The sequence below is a fragment of the Mixophyes fleayi genome, chromosome 1 (assembly GCF_038048845.1).
Source record: "Mixophyes fleayi isolate aMixFle1 chromosome 1, aMixFle1.hap1, whole genome shotgun sequence".
Classification (NCBI taxonomy): Eukaryota; Metazoa; Chordata; class Amphibia; order Anura; family Limnodynastidae; genus Mixophyes; species Mixophyes fleayi.
The window spans coordinates 63,849,778-63,857,277 of NC_134402.1; the positions used below are offsets into that span (position 1 = coordinate 63,849,778).

The following is a 7,500-nucleotide window of genomic DNA, read 5'->3' on the forward strand; positions in this document are numbered from 1 at the left end:
GGTTAGTACTTGGATGGGAGACCACCTGGGAATACCAGGTGCTGTAGGCAGTTTTTTTTTATTTTCTCTTGTTCCGGCTTCCTTCGAAGCTGGTTTTGAGATGTATAAGACATGTAGGTTTTTAGAAAACCAATACCTACAGCCACACCACCCTGAACATGCCCAATCTCATTTGATCTTGGAAGCTAAGCAGGACTGGGCCTGGTTAGTACTTGGATGGGAGACCACCTGGGAATACCAGGTGCTGTAGGCCATTTTTTTTTATTTTCTCTTGTTCCGGCTTCCTTCAATGCTGGTTTTGAGATGTATAAGAGATGTAGGTCATTAGGAAAACCAATATATACAGCCACACCACCCTGAACAAGCCCAATCTCATCTGATCTTGAAAGCTAAGAAGGGCCGGGCCTGGTTAGTACTTGGATGGGAGACCACCTGGGAATACCAGGTGTTGTAGGCAATTTTTTTTTATTTTCACTTGTTCCGACTTCCTTCAATGCTGGTTTTGAGATGTATAAGAGATGTAGGTCATTAGGAAATCAATATCTACAGACACACCACCCTGAACAAGCCCAATCTCATCTGATCTTCAAAGCTAAGCAGGGCCAGGCCTGGTTATTAGTTGGATGGGAGACCACCTGGGAATACCAGGTGCTTTAGGCAATTTTTTTTTTATTTTCTCTTGTTCCGGCTTCCTTCGAAGCTGGTTTTGAGATGTATAAGAGATGTAGGTCTTTAGGAAACCAATACCTACAGCCACACCGCCCTGAACAAGCACAATCTCATCTGATCTTGAAAGCTAAGAAGGGCCGGGCCTGGTTAGTACTTGGATGGGAGACCACCTGGGAATACCAGGTGTTGTAGGCAATTTTTTTTTATTTTCACTTGTTCCGACTTCCTTCAATGCTGGTTTTGAGATGTATAAGAGATGTAGGTCATTAGAAAACCAATACCTATAGCCACACCACACTGAACAAGCCCAATCTCGTCTGATCTTGGAAGCTAAGCAGGGCCCGGCCTGGTTAGTACTTGGATGGGAGACCACCTGGGAATACCAGGTGCTGTAGGCAGTTTTTTTTTATTTTCTCTTGTTCCGGCTTCCTTCGAAGCTGGTTTTGAGATGTATAAGACATGTAGGTCATTAGAAAACCAATACCTACAGCCACACCACCCTGAACAAGCCCAATCTCATTTGATCTTGGAAGCTAAGCAGGACCGGGCCTGGTTAGAACTTGGATGGGAGACCACCTGGGAATACCAGGTGCTGTAGGCCATTTTTTTTTATTTGCTCTTGTTCCGGCTTCCTTCAATGCTGGTTTTGAGATGTATAAGAGATGTAGGTCATTAGGAAGCCAATACCTACAGCCCACCACCCTGAACAAGCCCAATCTCATCTGATCTTGGAAGCTAAGCAGGGCCGGGCCTGGTTAGTACTTGGATAGGAGACCACCTGGGAATACCAGGTGCTGTAGGCCTTTTATTTTATTTTTTCTTGTTCCGGCTTCCTTCAATGCTGCTTTTCAGATGTATAAGAGATGTAGGTCAGTAGGAAACCATACCTACAGCCACATTACCCTGAACAAGCCCAATCTCATCTGATCTTGGAAGCTAAGAAGGGCTGGGCTTGGTTAATACTTGGATGGGAGACCACCTGGGAATACAAGGTGCTGTAGGCCTTTTTTTTTTTATTTTCTCTTGTTCCGTCTTCCTTCAATGCTGGTTTTGAGATGTATAAGAGATGTAGGTCATTAGAAAAACAATACCTACAGTCACATCACCCTGAACAAGCCCAATCTCATCTGATCTTGGAAGCTAAGCAGGGCCGGGCCTGGTTAGTACTTGGATGGGTGACCACCTAGGAATACCAGGTGCTGTAGGCAATTCTTTTTTATTTTCTCTTGTTCCGACTTCCTTCAATGCTGGTTTTGAGATGTATAAGAGAAGTAGGTCATTAGGAAACCAATACTATAACCACACCACCCTGAACAAGCCCAATCTCATCTGATCTTGGATGCTAAGTAGGGTCGGGCCTGGTTAGTACTTGGATGGGAGACCACCTATGAATACCAGGTGCTGTAGGCCTTTTTTTTTTATTTTCTCTTGTTCCGGCTTCCTTCAATGCTGGTTTTGAGATGTATAAGAGATGTAGGTCATTAGAAAAACAATACATACAGCCACACCACCATGAACAAGCCCAATCTCGTCTGATCTTGGAAGCTAAGCAGAGCCAGGCCCGGTTAGTACTTGGATGGGAGACCACCTGGGAATACCAGGTGATGTAGGCAGTTTTTTTTTTATTTTCTCTTGTTCCGGCTTCCTTCGAAGCTGGTTTTGAGATGTATAAGACATGTAGGTCTTTAGAAAACCGATACCTACAGCCACACCACCCCGAACAAGCCCAATCTCATTTGATCTTGGAAGCTAAGCAGGACCGGGCCTGGTTAGTACTTGGATGGGAGACCACCTGGGAATACCAGGTGCTGTAGGCCATTTTTTTTTATTTTCTCTTGTTCCGGCTTCCTTCAATGCTGGTTTTGAGATGTATAAGAGATGTAGGTCATTAGGAAACCAATACATACAGCCACACCACCCTGAACAAGCCCAATCTCGTCTGATCTTGGAAGCTAAGCAGGGCCGGGCCTGGTTAGTACTTGCATGGGAGACCACCTGGGAATACCAGGTGCTGTAGGCCTTATTTTTTTATTTTCTCTTGTTCCGGCTTCCTTCGAAGCTGGATTTGAGATGTATAAGAGATGTAGGTCTTTAGGAAACCAATGCTATAGCCACACCCCCCTGAACAAGCCCAATCTCATCTGATCTTGGAAGCTAAGCAGGGCCGGGCCTGGTTAGTACTCGGATGGGAGACCACCTGGGAATACCAGATGCTGTTGGCAATTTTTTTTTATTTTCTCTTGTTCCGACTTCCTTCAATGCTGGTTTTGAGATGTATAAGAGATGTAGGTCATTAGGAAACCAATACCTACAGCCACACCAGCCTGAACAAGCCCAATCTCGTCTGATCTTGGAAGCTAAGCAGGGCCCGGCCTGGTTAGTACTTGGATGGGAGACCACCTGGGAATACCAGGTGCTGTAGGCAGTTTTTTTTTATTTTCTCTTGTTCCGGCTTCCTTCGAAGCTGGTTTTGAGATGTATAAGACATGTAGGTCTTTAGAAAACCAATACCTACAGCCACACCACCCTGAACAAGCCCAATCTCATTTGATCTTGGAAGCTAAGCAGGACCGGGCATGGTTAGTACTTGGATGGGAGACCACCTGGGAATACCAAGTGCTGTAGGCCATTTTTTTTTATTTTCTCTTGTTCCGGCTTCCTTCAATGCTGGTTTTCAGATGTATAAGAGATGTAGGTCAGTAGGAAACCATACCTACAGCCACACCACCCTGAACAAGCCCAATCTCATCTGATCTTGGAAGCTAAGAAGGGCTGGGCCTGGTTAATACTTGGATGGGAGACCACCTGGGAATACCAGGTGCTGTATAATTGTTTTTTTTATTTTCTCTTGTTCCGGCTTCCTGCAAAGCTGGTTTTGAGATGTATAAGAGATGTAGGTCATTAGGAAACCAATACTATAACCACACCACCCTGAACAAGCCCAATCTCATCTGATCTTGGATGCTAAGTAGGGTCGGGCCTGGTTAGTACTTGGATTGGAGACCACCTATGAATACCAGGTGCTGTAGGCCTTTTTTTTTTATTTTCTCTTGTTCCGGCTTCCTTCAATGCTGGTTTTGAGATGTATAAGAGATGTAGGTCATTAGGAAAACAATACATACAGCCACACCACCCTGAACAAGCCCAATCTCATCTGATCTTGGAAGCTAAGCAGGACTAGGCCTGGTTAGTACTTAGATGGGAGACCATCTGGGAATACCAGGTGCTGTAGGCTTTTTTTTTTTATTTTCTCTTGTTCTGGCTTCCTTCGAAGCTGGATTTGAGATGTATAAGAGATGTAGGTCATTAGGAAACCAATACCTACAGCCACACCACCCTGAACAAGCCCAATCTCGTCTGATCTTGGAAGCTAAGCAGGGCCCAGCCTGGTTAGTACTTGGATGGGAGACCACCTGGGAATACCAGGTGCTGTAGGCAGTTTTTTTTTATTTTCTCTTGTTCCGGCTTCCTTCGAAGCTGGTTTTGAGATGTATAAGACATGTAGGTCTTTAGAAAACCAATACCTACAGCCACACCACCCTGAACAAGCCCAATCTCATTTGATCTTGGAAGCTAAGCAGGACCGGGCCTGGTTAGTACTTGGATGGGAGACCACCTGGGAATACCAGGTGCTGTAGGCCATTTTTTTTATTTTCTCTTGTTCCGGCTTCCTTCAATGCTGGTTTTGAGATGCATAAGAGATGTAGGTCATTAGGAAACCAATACATACAGCCACACCACCCTGAACAAGCCCAATCTTGTCTGATTGTGGAAGCTAAGCAGGGCTGGGCCTGGTTAGTACTTGGATGGGAGACCACCTGGGAATACCAGGTGCTGTAGGCAATTTTTTTTTATTTTCTCTTGTTCCGACTTCCTTCAATGCTGGTTTTGAGATGTATAAGAGATGTAGGTCATTAGGAAATGAATATCTACAGCCACACCACCCTGAACAAGCCCAATCTCGTCTGATCTTCAAAGCAAAGCAGGGCCAGGCCTGGTTAGTAGTTGGATGGGAGACCACCTGGGAATACCAGGTGCTTTAGGCAATTTTTTTTTTATTTTCTCTTGTTCCGGCTTCCTTCGAAGCTGGTTTTGAGATGTATAAGAGATGTAGGTCTTTAGGAAACCAATACCTACAATCACACCACCCTGAACAAGCCCACTCTCATCTGATCTTGGAAGCTAAGAAGGGCCGGGCCTGGTTAGTACTTGGATGGGAGACCACCTGGGAATACCAGGTGTTGTAGGCAATTTTTTTTTATTTTCTCTTGTTCCGGCTTCCTTCGAAGCTGGTTTTGAGATGTATAAGACATGTAGGTCTTTAGAAAACCAATACCTACAGCCACACCACCCTGAACAAGCCCAATCTCATTTGATCTTGGAAGCTAAGCAGGACCGGGCCTGGTTAGTACTTGGATGGGAGACCACCTGGGAATACCAGGTGCTGTAGGCCATTTTTTTTTATTTTCTCTTGTTCCGGCTTCCTTCAATGCTGGTTTTGAGATGTATAAGAGATGTAGGTCATTAGGAAGCCAATACCTACAGCCACACCACCCTGAACAAGCCCAATCTCATCTGATCTTGGAAGCTAAGCAGGGCCCGGCCTGGTTAGTACTTGGATGGGAGACCACCTGGGAATACCAGGTGCTGTAGGCAGTTTTTTTTTATTTTCTCTTGTTCCGGCTTCCTTCGAAGCTGGTTTTGAGATGTATAAGACATGTAGGTCTTTAGAAAACCAATACCTACAGCCACACCACCCTGAACAAGCCCAATCTCATTTGATCTTGGAAGCTAAGCAGGACCGGGCCTGGTTAGTACTTGGATGGGAGACCACCTGGGAATACCAGGTGCTGTAGGCCATTTTTTTTTATTTTCTCTTGTTCCGGCTTCCTTCAATGCTGGTTTTGAGATGTATAAGAGATGTAGGTCATTAGGAAAACAATACATACAGCCACACCACCCTGAACAAGCCCAATCTCGTCTGATCTTGGAAGCTAAGCAGGGCTAGGCCTGGTTAGTACTTGGATGGGAGACCATCTGGGAATACCAGGTGCTGTAGGCCTTTTTTTTTTATTTTCTCTTGTTCCGGCTTCCTTCGAAGCTGGATTTGAGATGTATAAGAGATGTAGGTCATTAGGAAACCAATACCTACAGCCACACCACCCTGAACAAGCCTAATCTCGTCTGATCTTGGAAGCTAAGCAGGGCCCGGCCCGGTTAGTACTTGGATGGGAGACCACCTGGGAATACCAGGTGCTGTAGGCAGTTTTTTTTTATTTTCTCTTGTTCCGGCTTCCTTCGAAGCTGGTTTTGAGATGTATAAGACATGTAGGTCTTTAGAAAACCAATACCTACAGCCACACCACCCTGAACAAGCCCAATCTCATTTGATCTTGGAAGCTAAGCAGGACCGGGCCTGGTTAGTACTTGGATGGGAGACCACCTGGGAATACCAGGTGCTGTAGGCCATTTTTTTTTATTTTCTCTTGTTCCGGCTTCCTTCAATGCTGGTTTTGAGATGCATAAGAGATGTAGGTCATTAGGAAACCAATACATACAGCCACACCACCCTGAACAAGCCCAATCTCGTCTGATCGTGGAAGCTAAGCAGGGCTGGGCCTGGTTAGTACTTGGATGGGAGACCACCTGGGAATACCAGGTGCTGTAGGCAATTTTTTTTTATTTTCTCTTGTTCCGACTTCCTTCAATGCTGGTTTTGAGATGTATAAGAGATGTAGGTCATTAGGAAATGAATATCTACAGCCACACCACCCTGAACAAGCCCAATCTCGTCTGATCTTCAAAGCTAAGCAGGGCCAGGCCTGGTTAGTAGTTGGATGGGAGACCACCTGGGAATACCAGGTGCTTTAGGCAATTTTTTTTTTATTTTCTCTGGTTCCGGCTTCCTTCGAAGCTGGTTTTGAGATGTATAAGAGATGTAGGTCTTTAGGAAACCAATACCTACAATCACACCACCCTGAACAAGCCCAATCTCATCTGATCTTGGAAGCTAAGAAGGGCCGGGCCTGGTTAGTACTTGGATGGGAGACCACCTGGGAATACCAGGTGTTGTAGGCAATTTTTTTTTATTTTCACTTGTTCCGACTTCCTTCAATGCTGGTTTTGAGATGTATAAGAGATGTAGGTCATTAGAAAACCAATACCTACAGCCACACCACCCTGAACAAGCCCAATCTCGTCTGATCTTGGAAGCTAAGCAGGGCCCAGCCTGGTTAGTACTTGGATGGGAGACCACCTGGGAATACCAGGTGCTGTAGGCAGTTTTTTTTTATTTTCTCTTGTTCCGGCTTCCTTCGAAGCTGGTTTTGAGATGTATAAGACATGTAGGTCTTTAGAAAACCAATACCTACAGCCACACCACCCTGAACAAGCCCAATCTCATTTGATCTTGGAAGCTAAGCAGGACCGGGCCTGGTTAGTACTTGGATGGGAGACCACCTGGGAATACCAGGTGCTGTAGGCCATTTTTTTTTATTTTCTCTTGTTCCGGCTTCCTTCAATGCTGGTTTTGAGATGTATAAGAGATGTAGGTCATTAGGAAGCCAATACCTACAGCCACACCACCCTGAACAAGCCCAATCTCATCTGATCTTGGAATCTAAGCAGGGCCGGGCCTGGTTAGTACTTGGGTGGGAGACCACCTGGGAATACCAGGTGCTGTAGGCCTTTTATTTTATTTTTTCTTGTTCCGGCTTCCTTCAATGCTGGTTTTCAGATGTATAAGAGATGTAGGTCAGTAGGAAAACATACCTACAGCCACACCACCCTGAACAAGCCCAATCTCATCTGATCTTGGAAGCTAAGAAGGGC

At 45.3% G+C, this 7,500-nt stretch overlaps 13 non-coding genes and 24 pseudogenes across 13 annotated transcripts in view; all 37 read left to right on the forward strand.

Annotated features, from left to right (window-relative positions):
- LOC142114032 (5S ribosomal RNA) overlaps window positions 1-50 on the forward strand; it is a 119-nt pseudogene extending 69 nt beyond the window's left edge.
- Window positions 51-134: 84 nt separating this feature from the next.
- LOC142113630 (5S ribosomal RNA) lies at window positions 135-253 on the forward strand. The gene has a single exon (XR_012681617.1). It is a non-coding gene; the product is annotated as a 5S ribosomal RNA (ribosomal RNA).
- An 85-nt stretch (window positions 254-338) lies between these two features.
- LOC142125328 (5S ribosomal RNA) lies at window positions 339-457 on the forward strand (annotated as a pseudogene).
- A 288-nt stretch (window positions 458-745) lies between these two features.
- On the forward strand, window positions 746-864 carry LOC142120372 (5S ribosomal RNA; annotated as a pseudogene).
- An 84-nt stretch (window positions 865-948) lies between these two features.
- LOC142123181 (5S ribosomal RNA) lies at window positions 949-1,067 on the forward strand (annotated as a pseudogene).
- An 84-nt stretch (window positions 1,068-1,151) lies between these two features.
- LOC142119606 (5S ribosomal RNA) lies at window positions 1,152-1,270 on the forward strand (annotated as a pseudogene).
- Window positions 1,271-1,354: 84 nt separating this feature from the next.
- Window positions 1,355-1,472, forward strand: LOC142119595 (5S ribosomal RNA; annotated as a pseudogene).
- An 82-nt stretch (window positions 1,473-1,554) lies between these two features.
- Window positions 1,555-1,673, forward strand: LOC142132601 (5S ribosomal RNA; annotated as a pseudogene).
- An 85-nt stretch (window positions 1,674-1,758) lies between these two features.
- On the forward strand, window positions 1,759-1,877 carry LOC142137308 (5S ribosomal RNA). The gene has a single exon (XR_012687950.1). It is a non-coding gene; the product is annotated as a 5S ribosomal RNA (ribosomal RNA).
- Window positions 1,878-1,960: 83 nt separating this feature from the next.
- Window positions 1,961-2,079, forward strand: LOC142128932 (5S ribosomal RNA; annotated as a pseudogene).
- Window positions 2,080-2,163: 84 nt separating this feature from the next.
- LOC142135658 (5S ribosomal RNA) lies at window positions 2,164-2,282 on the forward strand (annotated as a pseudogene).
- Window positions 2,283-2,367: 85 nt separating this feature from the next.
- LOC142113189 (5S ribosomal RNA) lies at window positions 2,368-2,486 on the forward strand. The gene has a single exon (XR_012681359.1). It is a non-coding gene; the product is annotated as a 5S ribosomal RNA (ribosomal RNA).
- An 84-nt stretch (window positions 2,487-2,570) lies between these two features.
- On the forward strand, window positions 2,571-2,689 carry LOC142111714 (5S ribosomal RNA). The gene has a single exon (XR_012680990.1). It is a non-coding gene; the product is annotated as a 5S ribosomal RNA (ribosomal RNA).
- Window positions 2,690-2,772: 83 nt separating this feature from the next.
- Window positions 2,773-2,891, forward strand: LOC142127267 (5S ribosomal RNA; annotated as a pseudogene).
- An 84-nt stretch (window positions 2,892-2,975) lies between these two features.
- On the forward strand, window positions 2,976-3,094 carry LOC142122134 (5S ribosomal RNA; annotated as a pseudogene).
- An 84-nt stretch (window positions 3,095-3,178) lies between these two features.
- Window positions 3,179-3,297, forward strand: LOC142115965 (5S ribosomal RNA; annotated as a pseudogene).
- An 83-nt stretch (window positions 3,298-3,380) lies between these two features.
- Window positions 3,381-3,499, forward strand: LOC142123610 (5S ribosomal RNA; annotated as a pseudogene).
- An 83-nt stretch (window positions 3,500-3,582) lies between these two features.
- LOC142136132 (5S ribosomal RNA) lies at window positions 3,583-3,701 on the forward strand (annotated as a pseudogene).
- Window positions 3,702-3,785: 84 nt separating this feature from the next.
- On the forward strand, window positions 3,786-3,904 carry LOC142122046 (5S ribosomal RNA; annotated as a pseudogene).
- Window positions 3,905-3,988: 84 nt separating this feature from the next.
- On the forward strand, window positions 3,989-4,107 carry LOC142122167 (5S ribosomal RNA; annotated as a pseudogene).
- An 84-nt stretch (window positions 4,108-4,191) lies between these two features.
- On the forward strand, window positions 4,192-4,310 carry LOC142136098 (5S ribosomal RNA). Its single transcript, XR_012687458.1, has one exon. It is a non-coding gene; the product is annotated as a 5S ribosomal RNA (ribosomal RNA).
- An 83-nt stretch (window positions 4,311-4,393) lies between these two features.
- Window positions 4,394-4,512, forward strand: LOC142128821 (5S ribosomal RNA; annotated as a pseudogene).
- An 84-nt stretch (window positions 4,513-4,596) lies between these two features.
- On the forward strand, window positions 4,597-4,715 carry LOC142136559 (5S ribosomal RNA; annotated as a pseudogene).
- An 85-nt stretch (window positions 4,716-4,800) lies between these two features.
- Window positions 4,801-4,919, forward strand: LOC142120858 (5S ribosomal RNA; annotated as a pseudogene).
- An 84-nt stretch (window positions 4,920-5,003) lies between these two features.
- Window positions 5,004-5,122, forward strand: LOC142136110 (5S ribosomal RNA). Its single transcript, XR_012687459.1, has one exon. It is a non-coding gene; the product is annotated as a 5S ribosomal RNA (ribosomal RNA).
- Window positions 5,123-5,206: 84 nt separating this feature from the next.
- LOC142111875 (5S ribosomal RNA) lies at window positions 5,207-5,325 on the forward strand. The gene has a single exon (XR_012681036.1). It is a non-coding gene; the product is annotated as a 5S ribosomal RNA (ribosomal RNA).
- An 84-nt stretch (window positions 5,326-5,409) lies between these two features.
- On the forward strand, window positions 5,410-5,528 carry LOC142136122 (5S ribosomal RNA). The gene has a single exon (XR_012687460.1). It is a non-coding gene; the product is annotated as a 5S ribosomal RNA (ribosomal RNA).
- Window positions 5,529-5,612: 84 nt separating this feature from the next.
- LOC142114897 (5S ribosomal RNA) lies at window positions 5,613-5,731 on the forward strand (annotated as a pseudogene).
- An 84-nt stretch (window positions 5,732-5,815) lies between these two features.
- LOC142119573 (5S ribosomal RNA) lies at window positions 5,816-5,934 on the forward strand (annotated as a pseudogene).
- Window positions 5,935-6,018: 84 nt separating this feature from the next.
- Window positions 6,019-6,137, forward strand: LOC142136134 (5S ribosomal RNA). Its single transcript, XR_012687461.1, has one exon. It is a non-coding gene; the product is annotated as a 5S ribosomal RNA (ribosomal RNA).
- An 84-nt stretch (window positions 6,138-6,221) lies between these two features.
- On the forward strand, window positions 6,222-6,340 carry LOC142116792 (5S ribosomal RNA; annotated as a pseudogene).
- An 84-nt stretch (window positions 6,341-6,424) lies between these two features.
- Window positions 6,425-6,543, forward strand: LOC142136297 (5S ribosomal RNA; annotated as a pseudogene).
- Window positions 6,544-6,628: 85 nt separating this feature from the next.
- On the forward strand, window positions 6,629-6,747 carry LOC142111229 (5S ribosomal RNA). Its single transcript, XR_012680942.1, has one exon. It is a non-coding gene; the product is annotated as a 5S ribosomal RNA (ribosomal RNA).
- Window positions 6,748-6,831: 84 nt separating this feature from the next.
- On the forward strand, window positions 6,832-6,950 carry LOC142122178 (5S ribosomal RNA; annotated as a pseudogene).
- An 84-nt stretch (window positions 6,951-7,034) lies between these two features.
- LOC142136146 (5S ribosomal RNA) lies at window positions 7,035-7,153 on the forward strand. Its single transcript, XR_012687463.1, has one exon. It is a non-coding gene; the product is annotated as a 5S ribosomal RNA (ribosomal RNA).
- Window positions 7,154-7,237: 84 nt separating this feature from the next.
- On the forward strand, window positions 7,238-7,356 carry LOC142123159 (5S ribosomal RNA). The gene has a single exon (XR_012684391.1). It is a non-coding gene; the product is annotated as a 5S ribosomal RNA (ribosomal RNA).
- Window positions 7,357-7,438: 82 nt separating this feature from the next.
- Window positions 7,439-7,500, forward strand: part of LOC142112845 (5S ribosomal RNA) — a 119-nt gene continuing 57 nt past the window's right edge. The window contains exon 1 of the ribosomal RNA XR_012681297.1: window positions 7,439-7,500. This exon is cut by the window's right edge and continues 57 nt beyond it. This is a non-coding gene — a ribosomal RNA (5S ribosomal RNA).